This window comes from Geotrypetes seraphini, chromosome 5 (genome assembly GCF_902459505.1).
Source record: "Geotrypetes seraphini chromosome 5, aGeoSer1.1, whole genome shotgun sequence".
Taxonomy (NCBI): Eukaryota; Metazoa; Chordata; class Amphibia; order Gymnophiona; family Dermophiidae; genus Geotrypetes; species Geotrypetes seraphini.
Window position 1 is genome coordinate 48,819,523 of NC_047088.1, and position 25,020 is coordinate 48,844,542.

Genomic DNA, 25,020 nt, shown 5'->3' on the forward strand with positions numbered 1-25,020 from the left:
GAATTCCTAAATTGGGAGTGGATGAATGTGGCACTTAACATAAATTATAAAAATCAATTAGCTTAAATTAAGATGGAAATTTTACAAAAGCTTTCCATGTGTAAAAACTGAGTTTTACACATAGGAAGCTGACTATGCAAACCTTCCTGCTTTATCTACCGATTATATATATATATATATATATATATATATATATATATTTTTTTTTTTTTTTTTTTTTTTAACGTGTATAAAGCAGGTCTTTCTAGAGGCAGAGTTTGTATGCATGATCTGGCAGATATGCACATGTGTGTACTCCTGCTTCTGAGCTGATGTAAATATACCCATGTGCTTACCACTAATGGTTACATATACAGTGGTGCCTCACACAACGAACTTAATTGGTTCCAGGAGCAAGTTTGTTATGTGAAACGTTCGTTATGTGAAACGCGTTTTCCCATAGGAATACATGTAAAAAAAAATAATTCGTTCTGCAGCATAAAATATGCTAAGATGACATAAAAAAGATAAATTTTTGGTTATTATTTTTATTTAGATACATCTAAAAACATAATTGTTTTTTAAAACAACACACATTTTTTAAATTTAAAGACAGACTAAGTAGAGTCTAATTTTACAGTGAGAGGGCAGAGTCTCAGCGGCAAAAACTGGGACTTAACTGTTCATTTTTTTTTTTTTTCTACCGTGTTTCCCCGATGATAAGGCAGGGCCATCAAATAAGACAGCCCCCCCTTTTTAGAAAAAAATGTAAAATAAGGCACCCCCCCCCCGCAAATAAGCCACCCACCGATACCTGCGCTTACCCGAATCGGGTGGTACGGTGGGTGACTCCGTGTAGTCCCTGGCACCCCCGACACGATCGGGGCAAGAGGGAGCTCAAGCCCTCTTGCCCCCCCGACTCCCCGACACGATCGGGGCAAGAGGGAGCTCAAGCCCTCTTGCCCCCCCCCCCGACCCCCCGACACGATCGGGGCAAGAGGGAGCTCAAGCCCTCTTGCCCCCCCCGACTCCCCGACACGATCGGGGCAAGAGGGAGCTCAAGCCCTCTTGCCCCCCCCCGACTCCCCGACACGATCGGGGCAAGAGGGAGCTCAAGCCCTCTTGCCCCCCCGACTCCCCGACACGATCGGGGCAAAAGGGAGCCCAAGCCCTCTTGCCCCGCCGATTCCCCAACTCCCCGACAATATCGGGCCAGGAGGGAGCCCAAGTCCTCCTGGCCACGGCGACCCCCTAACCCCACCCTGCACTACATTACGGGCAGGAGGGATCCCAGGCCCTCCTGCCCTCGACGCAAACCCCCCCTCCCCCCAACGACCGCCCCCCCCCCCAAGAACCTCCGACCGACCCCCAGCCGACCCGCGACCCCCCTGGCCGACCCCCACGACACCCCCAACCCCCTTCCCCGTACCTTTCTGTAGTTGGCCGGACAGACGGGAGCCAAACCCGCCTGTCCGGCAGGCAGCCATCGACGGAATGAGGCCGGATTGGCCCATCCGTCCCAAAGCTCCGCCTACTGGTGGGGCCTAAGGCGCCTGGGCCAATCAGAATAGGCCCGGGAGCCTTAGGTCCCTCCTGGGGGCAGGGCCTGAGGCACATGGTCGGGTTGGGCCCATGTGCCTCAGGCCCCGCCCCCAGGAGGGACCTAAGGCTCCCGGGCCTATTCTGATTGGCCCAGGCGCCTTAGGCCCCACCAGTAGGCGGAGCTTTGGGACGGATGGGCCAATCCGGCCTCATTCCGTCGATGGCTGCCTGCCGGACAGGCGGGTTTGGCTCCCGTCTGTCCGGCCAACTACAGAAAGGTACGGGGAAGGGGGTTGGGGGTGTCGTGGGGGTCGGCCAGGGGGGTCGCGGGTCGGCTGGGGGTCGGTCGGAGGTTCTTGGGGGGGGGCGGTCGTTGGGGGGAGGGGGGGTTTGCGTCGAGGGCAGGAGGGCCTGGGATCCCTCCTGCCCGTAATGTAGTGCAGGGTGGGGTTAGGGGGTCGCCGTGGCCAGGAGGACTTGGGCTCCCTCCTGGCCCGATATTGTCGGGGAGTTGGGGAATCGGCGGGGCAAGAGGGCTTGGGCTCCCTTTTGCCCCGATCGTGTCGGGGAATCGGCGGGGCAAGAGGGCTTGGGCTCCCTTTTGCCCCGATCGTGTCGGGGAGTCGGGGGGGCAAGAGGGCTTGAGCTCCCTCTTGCCCCGATCGTGTCGGGGAGTCGGGGGGGCAAGAGGGCTTGAGCTCCCTCTTGCCCCGATCGTGTCGGGGAGTCGGGGGGGGGGGGGCAAGAGGGAACCAGGCGGAGAGAGGGCAGTTAAGCGCAGTGCCTGCGCGGAAGGATGCAGCTCGGGCGACTTCGTTGTGTGAAACGAAGTTCGTTGTACGGATCAAGACATAAAGTTCGTTGTGCGCAGCGTTCGCTGTGCGAGGCGTCCGTTATGCGAGGCACCACTGTACATACACTTTTCTAAAATTGTTACTTTTACTTGTATACCTGCTTATGTTCTAAAGTTATGTCCTATATAAAAGAAAATGAATTGTAATCATAAATTTTAGATGAATTTCCAACTGAAAGTACAGGTTCCTAAATGTCCAATTAGGAAATTAGCATTTTCTGAAAATTAATCTCATAAATATTGGCTATTATTTATATATGGAGATCTGCTTTAGGGATGTCAAGGAGGCATAGTTTGGGCTTGACTAAAGTCTACATCTATATTTCCCATTTCTCAAAAAGCATATATGTGCTTGTTTTGGCCAGGGATTAAGAGAGTCATCGTTCTTAATCTCATGCAGTTTATCTACCTCCAAAATAAAACCAAGTTCAAATTGCAGCCTCATAACTTCATTAGTGGAACTTATCTTATGTAGGTTTTTAAACAAAGCAGCTACATGTGGATCTGAGGTCCCTATATGCAAATTCCAGGTCACAGTGGTGGGAAGACTTCTACAATCTGTGTACCTAAAATGACAAGGATTAGGCTCAAATATGCGTATTTTATATTACATCCATTTTTCTTTCAATCATGAACTGATAATGAATGTGACTGTTGGACAAACTGGATGGACCATTCCGGTCTTTATCTACCTTCATCTACTATATTACTAGGTTGCTATATTTTACTATTTATATTTGCATAATAGGTGCTCCTGCTGCACTTATTGGCAAATACACATACACTCCTGCAGGTATTTTACAAAAGGCTGTAAGAAGACTAGAATTGAACGCAATAGTCTAGGTGATCACCATGGAGCAATACAGGGACATTATAACATTCTTAGTCTTTTAATAATCCTAGCATCTTGTTTGCTTTTTTGGCCGCCGCCACACATTGTGCAGAAGGTTTCAGCGTATTGTCTACAATGACACCCAGATCCTTTTCTTGGGCATTAAGCCCCAAGGTAGACCCTAGCATCCGGTAACTGTGATTCGGGTTATTCTTCCCAATGTGCATCAATTTGCATTTGTCCACATTAAATTTCATCTGCCACTTGGATGTAGTCTTCCAATTTCCTAAGATCTGCCTGCAATTTTTCACAATCTGCATGCATTTTAACAACTTTCAATAGTTTAGTGTCACCTTCAAATTTAATCACCTCACTCGTCAATTCCAATTTCCAGATCCTTTATAAATAAATTAAATAGCACCGGTCCCAGTACAGATCCCTGCAGCACTCCACTGTTTACTGTCCTCCATTGAGAAAAATGACCATTTAACCCTACCTTCTGTTTTCTAATCCACAATTGAACGTTGCTACTTATCCCTTGACTTTAATTTTCTCAGGAGCCTCTCATGAAGAAGTTTGTCAAAAACTTTCTGAAAATCTAGATACACTACATCAACTGGCTCACCTTTAGCCACATGTTTATTCATAAAGAAGTCATGCAAATTGGAGAGTCGAGATCTACCTCGACTGAACCCATGCTGACTGTCTCATTAAATCATGTTTGTCTACGTGTTCCACAATTTTTTATTTTTTTATAAATGTTTCCACCATTTTGCCTGGCACTGAAGTCAGGCTTACCGGTCTGTAATTTCCCAGATCTCCCCTAGAACCTTTTTAAAAAATCGGCGTAATATTAGCTACCCTCCAATCTTCAGGTACTACAGATGATTGTGGCGACAGATTACAGATCACTACTACTACTATTTATTATTTCTATAGCGCTGAAAGGCGTACGCAACGCTAGACATTATAATGGACAGTCCCTGCTCAGAAGAGCTTACAATCTAATTTAGACAGGACAGGAAACTAACATCAGATCACTAAGAGCAGATCAGCAATTTCATGTTTGAGTTCTTTTAGTACCCTGGAATGTATACCATCCAGTCCAGATGTATACCATCCTTTGTCCTGTGATATATTTAATTTGTTTGTAATTCTGAAAATTCCAAAACTAACAATTATTTAAAGCCATATTATGTTTAGCAGGAGTTTAAACTATTATGCCATAGGACTGACCATATTTAATGATATCTGATTAAGAAAGAATTCTAAGTTTTCTCTTTCATTGTAAAACATACAGACCTTGATTCTATAAAAAGCGCCTGCTATTAGGTGCCTGAATTGGCATGCCTAGCTGATCTAGACACCTAATTTAAATTTTTAATTGGTTCAATTGGTGCTGTTAATTGAACAGTGCCATTAAAAAAACATAAAAATTAAATTTCAGATGCCTAACTGTAGGCGTCATGTAGATGTCAACACTGAGGAATCTACCAGTACCTACCCAAAAAGTAGGCATGATTAGGGGTAGTTTTTGGGTGTGGATTGTGTTAGGCCCCAATATTGTAGGCCAAGGATACACTGGCCTAATTTACTGATGCCTAACTTGAGTTAGGCATGATTCTATAAATGACGCCTAACTTTGAATGACACGCGGTAGGGTCCGTTTCCCTAGGTTCCTACCTATTTAGGCACCATTTATAGAATCAGGCCCAGAGTGACAGGGGCCATTTTTACTAAGCTGCATTGAACACTAACATGTGCCTAATGCAGCTTAAAAAAGGCTTACTGTGGGACACACTCAAGTGTCTTGCAGTAAGTTTAACATTTGCATACACATAATAATTTTTTTATTTTTTGCATGGAAGGGGATGTATCAGGGGCAAAGAATGGGCAATTCTGTGCTTATCAGTCAGCACATCTATATAGCCACACAGTAACTGATTAGCACAGGATTAGCGCATAAGCTCTTTAACACCTACAAAATGAATGGCGGTAACTGCTCATGTGATTAATTTTTGTTAATAGTTTCTCACTAATGGCAACATAAGGGCCTGGCTATTAATTGAAAAATATAGAAAACTGACCATTTCCTGGCTGTGGGAAAAAGGGCCTTAGTGCACAGGAAGACCCATAAGTAGGCAAAAATGTTTAGTTTTAAGCAGTAAATTTGAGCAGATGTAACATAAAATTAATTGTACAACCAGCCACAGAAAACTTGAAGGACTTATTTTTGCATAAGAACTTGTGGGGGAAATTTTAAGAAAAAGATGGGAGAAACAAGTTATTGAAGATTAAACTGTAAATACTGTATATGTAATATTGACATTGTATTCCATTTGTACATGCCTCAGGGCAACTGTAAATGCTGACATTTATTTTGTGCAGTGCAGATGTGGTTTCCATATGTGAAATGGAGAATCTATATCTGTATTGTAGGCAACGTTTCCTCGGTTTTTATTATTATTCAGTTACCTACATATCGCATCCAGTTATCTGACATTGTATTATACTGTATCTTAAGTTATTTTTTGAACTTCCATCATTATTGCTGATACTTCCAACTTGTATATTTTCACCTTAAACAATTCCCCTATTTATGTAAATAGTTTTATATTGAATTTGCATGGATAAAATCACATGTTTGAAACCAGAGATTGTATACATAATCTGTGAATAAAATACAGACTTTTTCCATAAAATTATTGTGTTAAAGAGTTTTCCTTTATTTTCTAAGTCATTTGCTTTTACTTTTTTGTAGTTGTATTATGGATGAGATCAGAATATCAAACTGAAAAAAGACCATTGTATTCTCTTTGCAGTATCATTGATTTGGGTTCTTATAAAGCAGAGGAAAGGCAAAATCCTGTCCACTGCCTCCCCCATCCTCCCAAGATTACATTACATTAGATTAGAGATTTCTATTCTGCCATTACCTTGCGGTTCAAGGCGGATTACAAAAGAGTTATAGATGGTGGGTTACAAAAGGAGATCATTAGTCATTTCTAGTAAAGGTAAAGAGAAGCTCAGGTAGTATCGGTGAGTTTGGAAGAAGATGGGAAGAAGGAAAATATTCCTGGTGTTAAGACTATTAAGATGTAATTAAACAAAAAACAAGCAAACCCATAAATGAAGCCAGGCCTGTATATGGAATCATTTATCTTAAAAGGAAATGGAAAAAAGAGGTAGAATATTAATGTAATAATCATCAGATATCATACTATCATAGGCTTTACAAAATAAGCAAGCCTTGATAAATACTAATATGAGCAATGAACTGAAAATAGTAATTCCGCTATGAGTATTAGCTGATAGATCGCCATCACTTTAGGCATTAGTCCATAAAATATAAATAGAGAAAAAAACAATGAAAAAATTAAAGAATAAAAATATTAAAAAAGAGTGATAAAAGCAAGGCAATTAAGACCAATGATAGTTCACAAAAAGGTTGTCCTAGTAGGATTATTTCCAAATCCAGACAGCTGTGAACACTTGAAGTCTTTCAGCCTTAAAAAACATAAACCCTACTATATAGACAGTATGTATGTGTGTGTGTGTGTGTATATATATATATATATATATACACACACACATATATACATATATATATATATATACACACACACACACTGAAAGACCTCAAGTGTGTATATATATATATATATATATACACACACTTGAGGTCAAGTGTGTGTATATATGTGTGTGTGTGTGTGTATATATATATATACTTGAGGTCTTTCAGCCTTAAAAAACCCTATTATATATATAGTATACTATATATAGTATAGTATACTGTATTATATACTATATACAGTATATAGTATACTATACTATATATTATATACTATACTATATACAGTATACTATATATACATACTATGTATATAGTATGGTTTATGTTTTTTAAGGCTGAAAGACCTCAAGTGTTCACAGCTGTCTGGATTTGGAAATAATCCTACTAGGACAACCTTTTTGTGAACTATCATTGGTCTTAATTGCCTTGCTTTTATCACTCTTTTTAATATTTTTATTCTTTAATTTTTTCATTGTTTTTCTCTTTTGTTATATTTTATAGACTAATGCCTAAAGTGATGGTGATCTATCAGCTACTACTCATAACGGAATTACTATTTTCAGTTCATTGCTCATATTAGTAATTATCAAGGCTTAACAGTGGGTTTTGTGATAAAGAACTCTTATACATCAATATTTAAGGAATATTTGTCATAGACTTAGTATACGGAGGATTAGTTTGTATAATCATCAAATAAGTCACATATAGCCAAAACAGCTCAACAACAGAGCTGTGTTATGGTGTCAACTTTCATTTAAATCTCCCTATGGATTTTTTGTCCCTCAACATACCTAGTTAAGGTTATTGAAGTGACGGTCCTCAGCCAGGGACATGAGCTCTTTTTCCAGAACTTGCAATGATAGGCTGTGATTTTGATCCCTAGGTTTCAATTTAAATTATTTGTGCATAGAAACACTGAGGCAGGCAGAGAACTGAGTCCTCCAGGTCCAAATTTAAAGATATTTTATTTTTTTTGCTCAAAGCATAACTTTCTCTAAAAAATGAAATATGTTCAGAGTATATTTATCATACTTCTCAGAAACAACCATATTTTTAGCATAATCATTACATACCAAAATATAGTTTTGAACATTTGTAATATTTGTGATAGTTTTAAAAGGTGTATGAATGTTAAAGTATTTGCAAAAAGATTGTATTTTGCATAAAGGTTCCCATTCTGGCATCCAATCTAAAAAGAGAGAGAGAAAAAAAAATCTATCCCAGCTGACTCAGGGAATGGAAGACCAACTTGTGAAATTCCTGCATGGTAGTTTAGTGCATTGTGATGTTTCTGAGCTATAAGGCCAGCCCTAAATGTATATAGCTTTTAATAATGTCCTTTTACAAAGCTGCAGTGCTGAGCTGCCCATTCTGTTTCTATGGGCAGCTCAACATTTAGCATGTGCAGTGCAGCTCAGCATCACAGCTTTGTAAAAGCCCACCAGTATGAATAAAGAACTGAACATAATTTTTCACAAATCTACATTGGGGAAAATAAAAGTTCAAGCTCCAATTTTATTTGATATACTGCCTATTAGAAAACAATTTAAGTAGTTTACAAAAAAAATTATTAAGATAGTAGTAATGAAGAAAAGAAGGATGGTAGAAAAATTGTCATCATAGAAAAGGAACTACAACCTATGATAGGAAAAACAGTGGCCAGCCCACAAGCCTTGCCCCTGGAACCTTTTCTCTGACATCAGAACTGACATCGGGGGCAAGGCTTGTGGGTTGGCCGCTGCACGAGCCATGGCTCGTCCCCTGCGTGGAGTTGCTGGTGGGGGATGGAATGTGTCAATTCTGGGTTAGGGTGGAGGGGGTGGTGCAGTGGGTGTGCAGACGGAGGCAGGGAGGCATCCCCGGCAGCGACTTAAGTAGGGGGCAGGCAGGGAGGGATCCCTGGCAGTGGCCAGGCCGCATATCCCCAACAGGCAGCCCCTAAGGGTATGCACACCACTTGTTGAGAAACACTGATTTAGAACACCTGTAATCATGATGCCTCTGGGTTCAGTGCAATTATTCTTCCTATTAGGGATTTTGACAAGGCAGTGGCTACAGCCTAGAAGATTCAAGGCTGTACAGAGAAGGGCACATCCAGCAGAAAAAGTTAGGTGATAATACCACTGAACAGGTTGTTAGTGATGTCTCGCCTGGAATACTTCATCTTGATAACAGGAACTCTGTGGTCGTATTTAAGTATTTATAAAACTGTAATGGCATAAGTACAAATTTACAAGAGAAGACCCATTGAGGACTGAATGCATAAAGCCAGATACTATGAAAAATATTTGAGTATCATGGTGGCATTTCTGAGTGTCTAACTGATTAATGATTATAAGTGAGGGTGTTAAAGAGGTGGTCTAAGTTGGACTTTTCTCGAAGCAGCTATTTCATATGGCATACTCCCTCATAACAATTTATGTGTGCTAATTAAATCATTCATATCCAAATAAGAACATAGAGACTAGACACAGTCCAGAGGAAAGCAATCAAAATGTGTAGAGTCTGCACCAAAAGACATTTGATTAGAGCAGTGTTTCTCAACTCGGTCCTGGAGTGCCCCCTGGCCAGTCAGGTTTTCAGGATATCCACAATTAATATGCATAAATTAGATTTGCATACCCTGCCTCCATTTATGCAAATTTCTTTCAAGCATATTCATTGTGGATATCCTGAAAACCTGACTGGCAAGGGGGTACTCCAGGACCAAGTTGAGAAACACTGCCTTAGAGGTGAGGAAGGACCATATAAATATGATACAAATGTTTTAAATATTTGAAAGGTATTAATACAGAAACAAGGAAGAGAAGCAGTAGAACTAGGAAATATTACATGAAGCTTCAAAGAGGTAGAGCAATGTCAGAAAATATTTCTTAATTGAACAGTGGTGGATACCTGGAATACTCTATTGGATGAAATAGAGGAGACAAAATCTAATGATGGAAATCAAAAAGGCATGGGCTATATGCAGATAATCCTTCAGTGACAAAAGGATAGAAACCAAGCATTGAATGCTTCAGCTCAAAATAGCAGTTATATAAATTTTGATACAGATATTTATGTAAGTACCTCTGTGGCATAAATGCACAGGAGACAAATCTCTTTCAATTGAAAGGAAGTTCTGGAATGAAGGGGAAAGGGGGCAGGCTCAAGAATAATCTAAGAAAAAATGTTTACAGAAAAGGTGGTGGATGTGTGGAATGGCTTCCCGGTGGAGGTGGTGGAAATGAAGACTATACGTATATAAATTCAAGAAAGCATTGGACAAGCACATAAGATCTCTAAGGAAGAGGAAAGGATAGTATATGGTATAGATGGGCAGACTGGATATGGTCTTTATCTGCCATCATTTTTTATGTTTGTATGTTTGTGTATCAAGAGAGAAAGAGAAGAAAAAGAAGTTCTCAAAATATAAACCATAAATCAAACAAACCTCTTGCTCTCTTTCCTCTAGCTTCTCAGAAAACCCCCACTTTCTAAAGAAAGTTCTGTGTAATGTCTTGGACATCTAAAGATAGCTTCCAGTGATTTGTTTATTTTTAATTCTCTGGAATTTGTCTTCAAATTTATCTATCCCAAGCGTCTAATGGAGTGTTGGACATGATTCAAATTCTGTAGAATTGAGAATTTTTCAAAAACCCCATCCAAGTCACTTTTTTGAAAGCTTTATATGGTTCACAATGATAAAGTGCCTAAGGGCTCCTTTTATTAAGCTGCGATAGCATTTTTAGCACACGCAGTATTACCTTACATGCTAAACCTGCACTATGTGGCTAGAACCAACGCCAGCTCAATGCTGGCGTTAGCGTCTAGCACGCACGCTAAGCTCACTATCACAGCTTAGTAAAAGGAGCCCTTAATGTGTGTCAAGCTTAATTAATAAGTGCAAGTCAGCATTAATGTATTTTCGTGTTAATGTTTAAATTTCCGTCTTTACTGCACCATTTAAATGAGCTGCATTGCATATAAATGCATGCACTGTAACTCAATACTTGTATGAGTTACTGCAAATCACTTCAAGCCATGCAATTTGTTTTCGTTCACAAGCTGAAGAAAAAAGTACTCTTTGGAAGATATAGTTAAATGATTGGATTAACTCTGTGGCTAGTGCAAGCCCAATATGGGCTAATGTGCATCACTAGTCCAAACTAACTTAGGATAGGGACACAAATAATCACCATTTATATCAAAATGCGCCCTAAATAGAACATTCAAGGGTCTTACGGGACACTGCAAAGCCAATCGCACATTCACCCACAGTCTGAAAAAAAGAAGACAGAAAAAAGTGGAGAAAAGCCTCAGTTAAGCTTCATATGGCTAAAAAAAAACCTCCACTTATGTGTCTTCACTATATCAAAAACAATGGTGAAAAAAAGAAGACAGAAAAAAGTGGAGAAAAGCCTCAGTTAAGCTTCATATGGCTAAAAAAAAAACCTCCACTTATGTGTCTTCACTATATCAAAAACAATGGTGAAAAAATGAGGCGCAGTAGCAGCCCCCCAAAAAACACCTCACATCCAGCATGCCAAAATCTCGCATACAAACATTGTGTGAAAAAAGATTGCAGTCCAGAGCCACAGTCAGAAATATTGAGCAAGGAAAAAGAAAAACTTAGCTGTCCACAAAGTCCCAGCTGTCTCCAATTAGGCTTATTCACAAGCCCCACTACCCAGGCCTCGTGGATAAGCAGACCATCCAACGGGGAAATCTCTGTTTCACTCTTGCTGCGCCAGGGTTGGAAAACTTCCTGCATCAAAGGCAATCCAACATGACCCTCCGTGCAAATCCTTTACAACTTTCACAGTCAATGCAAAAATGGCGGCAGGAAACACTGCAGAGCACAGCCCATTTATACTCAAAACTCCACTTTCTAGATGCCATCAGCCGATCATTGCTCTTTAGCAATCTCTCAACAGTAAGCTAGCCAAAAAATGCTGCCCATTCAATCCGGGCTTTCAGTCCTGTTGGTTGAACAGATTGTAATAGGTAAATCCAGTGCTGTTCTTTCTGTCTCAGACGCCGTCAATCACCACGTCTGGATGAATAGGGAAAATGCTCTATGACAATGCATCGCAAAGAGCTAAAATCATGCTGAGCCTCAAGACAATGAGCCACCATCGGTTCCTTCACACGCTGGGTATACAGGCATGATCTATGCTCCACTAGCTGGGTTTTCAACCGGCGCGAAGTGTGACCCACATAAAGCATCGCACAGGGGTACAAGATGATATACACCACCCCCCTCTGTCACACACGATGTGCTGCTCTGAAGGTTATAAACTTTTCCAGTCCCCAGGTGGATAAATTTGTCAGACTCAATCATGAGGGAACACACTGAACAATTACCACAGCTCAGGTGTCCAGGAGTAATTTGCATATCCACTTCCATCCCCATTGGTTTAAGAACATGTGCATCATCCCATCTATCAACTGACTGATCAAAAAATCCTTTTATGCCATCAGGATATTACCATTCTACCTATTCCAAGCCTATCCTACAAAGAAATGGAACAGGAGACAGTATGACTATCACTTACTAAAAAGACAATTTAAAGATGCACTGGTGGAAATTAGGTCGACTGGGGCCATTTTTTTTTAAATTGCCATCATCTGAATAGGAGGGTTGGACTGTCTCTTGTCCCTTTCATTTGAAGAATAACTTCATAAGAGGTGAGCAGGCAGTTTGAAATGTAAATGCCAGTTGAGCTTGAACGGAGTCATGACCTTTTCACTTCTATTAAGGATAAGTGTTTGGCCCATTGAGATTATAGTATGTCACTTCTGCTGGAGGAGAGATTGCCCTGCTGGGTCATTTTCCTTCTAGTAGGATTAGATAAGAAGGTATGCCATGATCCTTCATCTTGTCTGTGCAGAGCAGGATTTGAACCCCAGAGCAGCTTTACGTGGTGGTGCTGGAAATGAGGATCCATTGGCAGTGGTAACGTCCAATTTTAATGCTGATTTTCCTAAAGGATGCCTGCTTTAAAATTGCATTAAAATTGAGGCAGATATCAGTTAAAATCAAGTTCTCTTATTCCATCTCTTATCTAAATACTGACTTCTTTTCTTAAATCTGTTTGAATTTACTGTTCTATCCTTTCTTGAACCATCCTTCATGTTCCTTACCCCTAAGGTTCATCTAGCCCAGAACCCTGTTTCCAACAGTAGCCAATCCAGGTCACAAATACCTGGCAGGATCCCAAAAAGTCTCGAAGTGAAACTACAGCCAAATGAGCTTTTCAGAATGACAACATGGGGAAACAACACAAAATGAAAACTTTCTGTCAACCCATCCCTATCCTGCCTCAACAACTATAATTATTTTCCTATCATTCATCTCTTTCCAGAGTCTCTCTTATTCCTTACACTAGTGGTTCCCAAACCTGGTCCTGGAGGCCCCAGTCAGTCAGGTTTTCAAGATATCCACAATGAATATTCACGAGAGACATTTGGATGCACCATCTCCACTGCATGCCAATGTCTCTCGTGAATATTCATTGTGGATATCCTGAAAACTTGACTGGCTGGCTGGGGTGCCTGCAGAACCAGGTTTGGGAACCACTGCCTTACACCTTTACCCATGCTCACATTCCTCCTTTGATTTCCCCATTTCCATCTGCTCTCATCTCATTGAAAGACCTGCCCCTTTCTTTATCTGTCACCCAACACCAGCATGTGCCCTGCACTCGAGCCAAGAACACCTGCTGGAAATACCCTCCGTCGAAGACATCAAATACAGAAGCGTTAGATGAAGAATGTTCTCAGTGATGGACACTAATGTGGTGGAACTCCCTTCAGAAGGAATTAAAACTAGGAAAAGACACCCAAAAAATTCAAGAAAGGGATAACGACCATCCTTTTCACAGACTGCTTTCACTAATAATGCAACAAACAGGGGGAGTAGTAACATAGAGGAAATAACTAGCAACTTCCTCTAGAAACACCAAAGAGTGATCACAAAAGATAAACCCAGAAGGCAGAGAATAAGATAAATAAGTACAGATAAATAAAATTAACAGAAGTATGTAAAGCTAGGCTGAACACGATACATGACACTGGCAATGGAAACGTAAGCACTAGGTTTTAGAACGAACATAGTACATGATACAAGCATTATGTATGTATTGTGGTATAAAATGTAGGATGAGTGTACAGTGTTCCCCCGTGAATTTGCGAATCGCAGACTCGTTCATTCGTGGTCTGCTCCGACCGCCTCTTCCTGTAGTAAAGTGGGGCTATACCAATCAGGAGCTGCGTGTCAAAGCAGGAAGAGGTGGTCGGAGAAGACCGTGAGTGATTTTCTTCACCCGCCGGCACTCCGGCTGCCCTCTTCTGCCTCCCCTGCCTTTTGACAGGTGAAAAACCAAATTTGTGGGAGTTTCTGGAATGGAACCCCTGAATTTCGGGGGAGTACTGTATACATAGAGTAAACGTATTGTACGTATTGTATCACCATTACAGAAGTTTGTGTATTGTATCACCATTGCAGAAGCTTATGTAAACCACTCTGAATTGACTCCCTAATCATTTGTAGTGGTATAGAAGCCCTTTACTTCTTTCTCCTCCTTTCCTAGCATTCATTACGACTGACACGCCCCCCATCACCAGCATCCATTCTCTTGCATTTTCCCCAGAATCTGCCCAACTACCTCTTCCAAGTATTCATTTTCCCTGCCTTTCCTCCTCTTTACTCCACCATCAATCCCTAATTCCCTCCAATTCCACCCTCCCTTGCACATACTTTTGCTTTGCTCCCCTGTTTGTTCTCACTCCCCCTCTACCTCAGCCTCTACCTCCCACCTGTCAGTTTCTGCCTCCTTCTGCTGTTCCCAACTTCCTAATATTCACAAACCCCTTTTTCCAGCACCAGCATCATCTTCTCCTATTCTCAGTCTTGTGCCAGTCCCCATGCCCCTTTCCCCAGCCCTAGCGTCATACCCTTCAGAGCCAGTTAAAAACAGGCAGTGGTGGGAATACAAGAGGGAGCAATGAGAGAAGGGACTGGAAATGTGACCATGGTCCATGTGGCCCACTTTATTTTGACACCTATAATAAAAGTGCATAAAGTGGGATCCAGACTCAGTTGTAAGCACAATGGCTAGCGATAGAAAGGAACTTTAGGAAATGGGTTACCATACTTGTATAATTTTTCCTTAGGCATGGGCTATGATGATTCTCCGCTTTGACCCTATTGGAATGTAGCAGTTTATAAATCCTAGAGAATAGAATAGAATTCCGTGCCATTATATTACACATTAAAAATGTGTGCAAATAACGAAAAGCTGCACAACTCCACAAGTTTTCCTTGCAGTGTCAAGCAATCACCTACCATATTGAAGAGAAAAAAATATTCCTTCTTGAATGTCTGAGATCCCCCATAATGTAATCACCTTCTCAACAAATTCATACAGCTTGATCCAGTTAAAGGCTGCAATGAGTTCTAAGTCCGTGGCATGCTAACATCGGAGCTAGCAATATTGAATGTGTCCTGGAAGGAGCAATTTCCAATGTGTTTAGCACCTTCAATCATTTCAAAAGGTTGACTCCTATGTACACGAATGACTATTGGTGACCAACACGACATTGAGTTCATGTCAATGCACTAACAAAGCCATATTTAACAAGAAAAGAAAATGCACTTTCACTTGGAGAGGACACATGAGAGAGATGAAAGCAATGCACTCTTCACTCATGTCCATCTCTCTCACCTCTGTGGCCAACTGTTCTTGCCAGCAGTGAATTTATTGACCATTGATAAGAAATATGTGACTGAAGTGCAGCTTGATTGGTCATGTTTATGGCAAAGCAAACCTGGATGACACTAACCTTTGAGTTACATCTTTTTTTTAATAATAATCATCATCCCCTCAAAGGGATGCTGATCTATTGTTACCTAGTGCAACATTGCTAAAGAGTAGTTTCATTAGTAGAAGAAATTATTGGTGGTTTCATGGACATTACCTTTGTATTCTTGAGAAGCATTGGACTGGGAAAGGAACAACTGTGGTTTTCTCCAATGTGCAACCCTTTCTCCTAGACTTCCTGCTGATAAATCTAACATCACCCCTTCAATGAACGTTTGGTTTTAATAATCCAGTATTGTAGTGGAGATGATACACCTGGTATGGTGCAGTGGTTAAAGTTATAGCCTCAGCACCCTGAGGTTATGGGTTCAAACCCATGCTGCTCCTTGTGATGCTGGGCAAGTCACTTAATCCCCCCCCCCCATTTGCCCCAGGTTCATTAGATAGATTGTGAGTCCACCAGGACAGACAGGGAATAATGCTTGAGTACCTGAATAAGCTCATGTTACTCTTTCTGAGCTCCCTTGGGAGAAGGGTATAGAAAATGGAATAAATAAATAAATCATGGGTCACACAAGATGATGGGGAACCCAGGGTCATAATATTCTAGTCAATTCTATTGGGAAAGTTGTTTATTTTGTGCAACAAATAACTTAACTTGGTTGAATAAATTACAGTTGAGTAGCTATTCTACTTTGAATGACATTTTATCAGCTATTATGTAAACTAATACACTCATTGCTTTGTGTTTCCTGCTTGTGGTTTATTTTTCATATTGCATGGCTTTACTTATCAGCCAACCTCACATTCTAGCATTATCTCTGCAGCCACTGTGTATTTTTTTTTTTAAAGCAGTCTTCTTGTTTTTCATGCTTGGGAACATAGCAAAATTCCAGGGAATGGCGACGAGTTACAGGGTGATTTTTCTCAACACTGTTTATCTGCACAAACAATGTTTGCTGATTCATTAATTTCAATAAATATGCACTCTTTATCTTGTTTTACAGGCAGTCTGTTAAATTTGTTCTGTGAGCCAAGCAAAAGTACTCGGATAAACACACTAACAGATGAACAGTAAAAAGATGCTGTTATAATGGATTATACTCTGTTAATCTAAGTATATAAAATGAGATCTGAAGCATAGGTCCCAGCCAATATTTGTAATAGGTAAGTGGGTGCTAGAAAGCCTCCATCGTGGTTCTAATCCCTGTCCAGCCACTGGCCTAATCCACGTGTCAGTGTCATCTAGCCTTCAAGTTTTCCTGCTGTGGTTCATCCAGCACTATTTTACAAAAATACACCTAGTTGCTAATTAAACTTTGATTTCTAATTGTTATTTTTCCTTGTTGGAGAGTGAGAAGAGAGCCTTTGATATGGAGGCAGCTGATGGCTTTGATCTTAGAGGTTTTTTCAGAACCTCTCAGGACATAATCACTTCTTAGGCTACCCTTCTTTTCACTTATCTCCAACATTTCAAAGGAGCCAACTTTTCAAAATGATTGGGGGTATTCAAAAGCTCCACCACTGCTCTACCCCAGACCCCACCCCAAAATAATAGTACTAATTGTAATGCCATTTTTTCTATTCATTTTTCATGTATGCATACAGTATAATCTTATTAATAACTACTCTTATAGCCCGTTACATTAACGGGTGCTAGAATATATGTGTGTGTGTGTGTCTGTTTTTTTTTTATTTTTCTCTCTCCTTAGCCACTTTCTGTATTTCTGTCTGTCTTTTTTTTTTTTTTTTTTTTTCCTTGGCTGTCCACTACCACCCCTTGCCTGCTCCCCGTGTCCATTCTCCCTTCCTTTTACCTCCCCTGTGTCCTCCACCACCCCATCACTGCTCATCTTATCCAGCAGAAGCCCTTCTCCCTTTGTTTTACCTCCCCCTGTCCATCATCACCTCCTTCCTGCTCCCCCTGTCCAGCAGTAGGTCTGTCTTCATTTTTCTGCCCCCCTCCCTGTTCATCAGCACCTCTTCCCCTGTCCATCAACCCCTTTTCTGCCCCTCCATTTCCCTCCCACCCCACTTCCTTGTGCAGTATTTTCCTCCCCCCCATACCTTCCTCCTGAACTGCATGCCCTGAACTAAAATGCTTTCCGGGTTTGGCTGCCACGGCCTGCAGCCACCGTGGCTGACATCCGACCGGGCCGCCGCGGTCGACATCCGCCTCGGGGGGAGGGGAGGAAGAAAGAGAGAGCGAGCTTCGAGTGGCCAGCAGCCGTTGCGGCCGATATCCGCCTCGGGCCGCCGACAGCTGCCGCGGCCGACATCCACCTCGGGGGGAGGGAGAGAAAGAGAGCTTTGCGCGCATGCGCACTCCTATCTACGGTGGCTTACAGCTCACAGAAAACGGACGCACGCGATGGGAGTGCGCATGCGTGGCCTAGCGTTTTATTATATTAGATACATAATGGTTAACCACAAAATTAAACTACACTGTATGCTTCTCAGCATTCATTCTTACTAGAACATCTGTCCTTGGTCACACATGTAGAACACAGATAACCCCGATGCAAATACAGGACTACAAACTAAAAGAAGATTTTGATTTTGGAAAGGAGACTGAGAAGGCAGTAGAATACCTATTACATTTGACACTTGAAGCCAATTTTTTTTAAACACACCCCTCCTCTATATAACTAAATATATATATTTTTAGTAATGATCCATGAATCGCACAACAAGGGTGCACCTAGAAAAAGGCAGCATATTAAACACTGCAGTGAGCACTAGAATATCAATATACCCATTGTAAAACTAAACAAGTCAAATTAATATAGATCAATCCTGCACAGTCAATGCTAACAGAAAACAATGTTCTTTTCATATATACAGAACACAGATATTCCAAACTGGGCCAGGGTATAAGTGATCTCAAATTAAAAATAGAAATATGTAGACAAAAGTTAAACTGAATCACCAAGAATCCAGACTCCTGTCCTGACCTGAGGAAGGGGTTTTTGTCTCCAAAGGTTAGTTAAAAAATATTAAAATTAGTCCAATAAAAGATTACCTTATTTCCATTTTCTGTTTATAAATGTTTATAAATATAACTACAATACTATTTTATTCTAAAGTAACAAAAAATCTTTTTCTACCTTTTGTTGTTTCTGCTTTAATCATCTTCTCTTCACTCTCTTCTTTCTATCCAGCATCTGTCCATGTAACATCTGCCTTTTTCATCAAGCCTTTGCAGATGGGTCTAATAGGTTTTGGGAAGCTCGCCATGACCTTTAAGGGAGTTCTGGTGAGATGTGTATATGGCACCCTTTTTGTGAAGTTCACAGTAGTGTCCTGTAAGGTGCCCCACTACTGTGTTGCCATGTCTGGGTGTCCAGTCTGTCACTTTGCTGGACCCTACCAAGTCCAAAAGGTCTTGTTCTTGCCGTTTTTGACTTGGACAAATTTTTGGACGAGAATAGGGTATAAAGATAGATGACATAGCGATCTGGACGATCAAACGGTTGGATGTATAATTAGGGGATGTATTTTTTGGGAATGGACCTTAGGTACTACTTTGGGACTTTGGGTGACTAGCGATTTAGGCCCAAAATGGACATACACGTATCTTTGGATTATGCCCATCCATGTTGTTTACATTCATGTGCTCAATAATTTTTCCTTATCTGTCCTGGTTAGCTTACATTTTACATAATGTATCTTGGGCAATGAGGGATTAAGTGACTTGCCCAGGATCACAAGGAGCAGCATGAGATTTGAACCCACAACCTCAGGGTACTGAGGCTATAGCTCTAACCACTGTGCCACACACTCCCCAAAAGATTTTTACCTCACAGCTTTTGCCTTCTTGCCATAGGCACCCGGTATAAGAGGCATGGGGAGGCTATGCTGCTCATTTTTGAATGGGTGTCTCAAAATGACCAAAATAAGCCCATCTGCCGAAAACGTCCAAATTGCAATTTTCAAAAGGCAGAATTTGGACGTTTTACACTGCAGTTCGTCCAAATAGTAAGGGATGTGTTGGAGATGTGTTTTAGATGGAACTATGGCAGGTCCAAAATTAGGAGATCTTTCAGTGATAAAGAAATGGGAAGAAATGTCCAAGGCAACAAAGAAGGACGTTCTTATCTATACCTGTTTCAATCATATCTTGGGTACAAAAAGATGTCCTGATTAAGCAGCTGACCATTGGAGGAAAGAAGGCATGACCCCTTCATCCACTAAGAAGTAAAAGTGACAGTGGATACCTAGGGTTACCAGACATGTCGGGACATCCGAACATCTTTTCAAAACCTTGCATTTTGTCTGGGTTTTGACAAGCTTCCAGATTGGAGAAACATCAGGACAAAATCTGTGCATGCATGGATGCAATGCGGTGACATCACGCACATGCCTGTATGCGTGTGACATCATGACATCACACCAGCGCATGGTGAAAGATTTTCATTAAAACATATGTGGAGTTTTTATGCCAATGACAAGTTTAAGTGCAGCTTAAAATTATTATTCCATACTGTTTTTGTATTGTGCTGATGTTTCGCTGTGATGTTTTGGGTTTGTTTTTTTTTGTTATAAATAAACAATTACAAAAAAAAAGTATTATTGATTGTCACCGATTCATTTGATTTGAGGCTTTTTCTCCACATTTTTTGATTAATGATTCTCTCCCTGGCGACTCCACTGCCGGCTGGTAACATTTTTTTCATATATGTTTTTAATTTAAATTGTTACTATTTATTATTTTTGAGAGACATTTAAATACCTACATGGTGTAAATGCGCCTGAGTCAAGTCTCTTTCATTTGATGGTAAAGGGGATGGAACATCTCTCGTGTGAACAAAGACTAAAACAGTTAGGGCTCTTCAGCTTGGAAAAGAGACGCTGAGGGGGAGATATGATTGAAGTCTACAAAATCCTGAGTGGAGTAGAACGGTACAAGTGAATCGATTTTTCACTCTGTCACAAATTACAAAGACTAGGAGATACTAGATGAAGTTACATGGAAATATTTTTAAAACCAATAGGAAGAAATTTTTTTCACTCGGAGAATAGTTAAGCTCTGGAACGCATTGCCAGAGGATGTGATAAGAGTGGATAGCGTAGCTGGTTTTAAGAAAGGTTTGGGCAAGTTCCTGGAGTCAAGTGGGTTTGGGCACATTGTAGAGGCCACCTACTTGCTCTCAGTGGGGATTGGAAGATGACTATTGCTACCATGGCAAATCCTGCTGACCATTAGGAATTGTAAAACAAACCTACTTGAGAACAACCTAAAAAGGATGTGCCTCCAACCCTTGAGATCTCAGTGCTAACTGAACCTGAAGTCTGTTGAGGGGAATTTAAAGGGGAGGGGGAGGATCTCAGGTGTGCCTCACAGAGAATTTGTACTCTGTTACAAAACAACACGGATACCAACTTAAAGCAATTTTTTTCCCATGGAAGGAGAGTAAAGAAAACAACCAGAAGTGTAGAGAACAAAATGAAGGAAAAGAAGCAGAGAGACTAGAGTAGGAGTGGGTTAGGACACCAGCAGTTATTTTCCCTTACCTATAGTTTTTCTGGAAATAGAAGAATTTACAGAAAATATGTGGAACTAAAGCTACCTTCAAAAAGATGCTCCCTAGCCAACAGCATAGATGGAGAGGCATAATCAAGCAAGGTAGAAGCCAGGTACTAGTAAACTGGAATCTCAGGAAGCGAGAGCAGGAAGAGTGGTGCAGGCATCGGATGTGAGCCAGGAACTAAGGGCAGAGCTGACAAGGGGGTGAGATTTTTCATAGGGAGATTTAGGACACTCACCAGCCTTACCCTATTCCATCCAGCCCCATCCACATTTTCCCTTGGCACACCCCAATGTCGCAGTCTGTAGAAGCATTGCCTCCTGCTGCTGCGGGACCACTTTCACAGCTCTTATCGTGAGGTTGTCATCTCCTGCTGCCATGAGATCATTTTATTAAGGCAACGCCTGCTGCCACTGAAAGGGAAAGCTGCTCAGTGGGAGATCCCAGCTTTGAAGCGTGAATGTAGGAAATGATCTGTAAAAACAGTAGACTTGGGCAGATCTCCAAGGATGGAGCAGGATTCAAGTGTGAAGAACGTAGAGATGAGCTTGCACTGAAGCAGCACCGGTTGCTAGGATAGCAGTAGACACAGGCCAGGCTCTTTGAAAACTATTGAACCAGTAAGCATGCATCTGGTTGGACTTCCTTACTGTTGTCTTGTTAGTCCAGTTGGGATCCTCCAGGGTAGGTGTCACCTTGTGTCTTTCATGGTCACATTTTAATGAGCTCAAGCAACAGCTAAGCAGCCTCTGTGGCTCAGGTCAAAGTCCTTAATCCTTGTTCGTAAGTCTTTGGGTTTGATTCCTGTGAAACTTACATCATGTCACAACAATTTCAGCCCATTTGCACTTGCACAATGTTTTCTGAGAAATGTTTTCTCTTTCTGTAATATAGATGGTTTTGAAACGATGCCAGCAAAATTACTTCAGGCCTCTTTCTTCATCCTAACAGTCATGCTAACTCAAAGAACTATCAGGACACTTTCAAGAAGAGTGAAAAAAAGATCTAACTGATCAGAAGATCAAGAGCAGGGATGTCAAAGTCCCTCCTCGAGGGCTGCAATCCAGTTGGGTTTTCAGGATTTCCCCAATGAATATGTATGAGATCTATTAGCATGCAATGAAAGCAGTGCATGCAAATAGATCTCATGCATATTCATTGGGAAAATCCTGAAAACCCAACTGGATTGCGGCCCTCGAGGAGGGATTTTGACACCTCTGATCTAGAGAGAATGAGAAAAGCTATGGGGGAGAGGGGGTTTAAATGATTTTTCAGTCTAGGGCAGGGGTGGCAACTCCAGTCCTCGAGAGCCAGAATCCAGTTGGGTTTTCAGGATTTCCACAATGAATATGCATGAAATCTATTTGCATGCACTACTTTCAATGCATATTCATTGGGAAAATCCTGAAAACCCGACTGGATTCTGGCCCTCAAGGACCAGAGTTGCCCACCCTTGGGCTAGGGACTACATAGCTTCGGTGTTATCATTTTTAATTTTGATGTATAGTAATATGATTCTGATTCTGTGGTTATATTATGCTGGTTGACATTGGACTGTCCCTTTCAAAATATTTTTCAATAAACTTCAAGTTACACAAAAAAAGATCTAACTCTTTATTAAAAACAGCTGTAACATATGGATCTACTTTAAGTTTACTGTTACTTAATCTGATTACGTGTTTTCCTGATATTCTGCAAAAGTACTGCAAAAAAAAAAAAATACTGATCTTAGATGCACACAAGAGACAGAAAAGGACCTTACATTATCAGAACACAAAGGGAATCTAAATACACTTCTCCCTCCGTATTCGCGGGGGTTAGGTGCAGAGTCGGCTCATTAATAGGGAAAAATCGCAAATAGTTTATTGAGCTGGCTCTGACACCCCCCCCCTCCCTCCTGTGTCCCGGCCCTCCCCCAAACCATACCTCTGCTTTCCCTGTAGTAGGCTGTCTGGCCACTAGCAATTGCAGCATCCGCTTCCCCTTCCTGCCGGCAGTACTGCTGCTCCTTGCTCTGAGCTGTGCACCGCTCCTTGCTATGTGCTAGCTATGTGGAGATCTTCAGGTTGGTTCTTCGGCTGCTGCCTCCTGGTGGTCTAGCGGTGACGTGGGACAGCAGTGATCTTCCTATGCTCCTGTCCCGTGCAAAGCCGTCATCAAAATGGCTGCAATGAGTTCCCATTGTAGTCTCGAGACGGGAACTCGCGGAAGCCCCCTGGTGGTCTAGCAGTGACGTGGGGCAGGAGTGATCTTCCTATGCTCCTGCCACGTGCAATAAGCCATCATCAAAATGGCTGCAGTGAATTCCCATTGTAGTCTCGAGACGGGAACTTGCGGAAGCCATTTTGATGATGGCTTTGCACGGGGCAGGAGCATAGGAAGATCGCTCCTGCCCCACGTCACCGCTAGACCACCAGGTAAGGTCCGAGGAGGTTTGGGCAGCCTGCAGAAAATAAGAAAAAAAATTGCGAATAAGTGAAACTGCAAATCCGGAGGGAGAGCTGTAAAGCTGTCTCATTCTAGCATAAAAGTATCATTGTGTCCAAGAGGGCTATTAAGTTGTGACTTAAACAGTTATTTGTTTTGCTCATTTATGTATTTATTTAGACATTTTGGGGTAGCATGACTTTGCATTGTATTAAGGGGCTCATATATTTTGGGTGAGGGATGCTTTTAACTGTTTTGTATTATTTTTGTTTAGGGTTTCTATTACATTTATTCGTACTTTAAGATGTGACCATCCATTCAAATTGATCCTATACTTGGATGATGAGGAACATAGGAGCTAGGAGCAAATATGCATGTGCATTAATAGAATATTTGTAGAGCTGGTATAAAGTCATGTTTTTAACAACCTCATAATTATTGCAGATAGTGTCTATGGCAATCAGATGATATTGGTGCTGGATTCTTCAAGAGCAGTGACTTTAATTTTTGCATTTCTCAGAGGCACAATTTTGGTTATTGGGATTTGCATATTTTGTAAAGCACGGTGAGAGTAAGAGCACAAACTTGCTGTCCGCAGTGTGTCAGCTATCCCTCTGATATCACTTCCTAGGTGCAGGGCCTGGAAGTGATGTCAGAGAGAGGCGACACCGACACGGATAGCAAATTCGTACTGCCGCTGCTCGTGCAGGAAAAATGAAAGAGATACAAGGAAAGGAAGGATGCACGTTTGCAGCGGGGGGAGGGAGGAGAGCAGAATGAGTGCCTGTGCTCTTTACAAAGACTGTGTCTGTGGCAGACCACACCCCCTTTACTACACCAGTGTGTGTACAGCACTGTGAATATCCAGTGGCACTATAGAAATGATTAGGAGTGAGGGACTATTATGATGCACACAATTATAAACCCAGGTGAGCACTTCTAATTTATATGGTTCTGTGTCACCCTTAAAGTGTATTACCTCTGTCGGGTAGACAGGAATTGGGTGAAATATTAATCTGAAGGCTCTTCATTTATTTTTGCACACATTATTTTCCTGGTCTCTGAGTCTGGCATTACGTAATCAGCATTTGAACATTAATGCAATGCACAAATGTGAATACCAGCTTTTAAGTGCAGAATTGCCACACAAGACTAATGAAATCACTCCTTAATCTGCTTACTGTTAGTCTGCCTAAAAACCTTTGTGGTAAATTGGTTAATGAGCACATTTAACTCTTTAATAAATGTAAATTGGCCATCTATTGCTTTCTTTTGCTATTCATTTACTCCTCCTCACCCTTACCTCTGGGTAACCATTTATGTAGTTCATTACAATTATATAGGGGAGATGTGTTTTATCCTTGTGCCTTTCCTCTGCTGTGTTGGCATAAAAGGCTATGAGCAAGTTAGATCATGAATTTAGGAAACCCTTAGATAATGGGTTCCTTGAAGGGGCAAAGGGTTACAGTGTCATGGAA

General features: G+C 41.4%; 1 protein-coding gene and 1 long non-coding RNA gene across 4 annotated transcripts in view; one reads left to right on the top strand and one right to left on the bottom strand.

The window, feature by feature from the left end:
* The window catches only part of LOC117360528, a 63,391-nt gene extending 40,233 nt beyond the window's left edge, over window positions 1-23,158 (bottom strand). Inside the window, exon 1 of the long non-coding RNA XR_004539438.1 lies at window positions 23,042-23,158. This is a non-coding gene — a long non-coding RNA (uncharacterized LOC117360528). The remainder of the gene's footprint in view (window positions 1-23,041) is intronic.
* A 312-nt stretch (window positions 23,159-23,470) lies between these two features.
* IL13RA2 (interleukin 13 receptor subunit alpha 2) overlaps window positions 23,471-25,020 on the top strand; it is a 94,172-nt gene continuing 92,622 nt past the window's right edge. For 2 of the 3 annotated variants that reach the window (XR_004539414.1, XM_033944232.1), the window contains exon 1: window positions 23,471-23,532. The gene's annotated coding sequence lies outside the window, so the exon portion shown is untranslated. Of the gene's footprint in view, window positions 23,533-24,269; window positions 24,472-25,020 lie in introns of those variants that run through there. The other variant, XM_033944234.1, reaches the window with a different exon arrangement.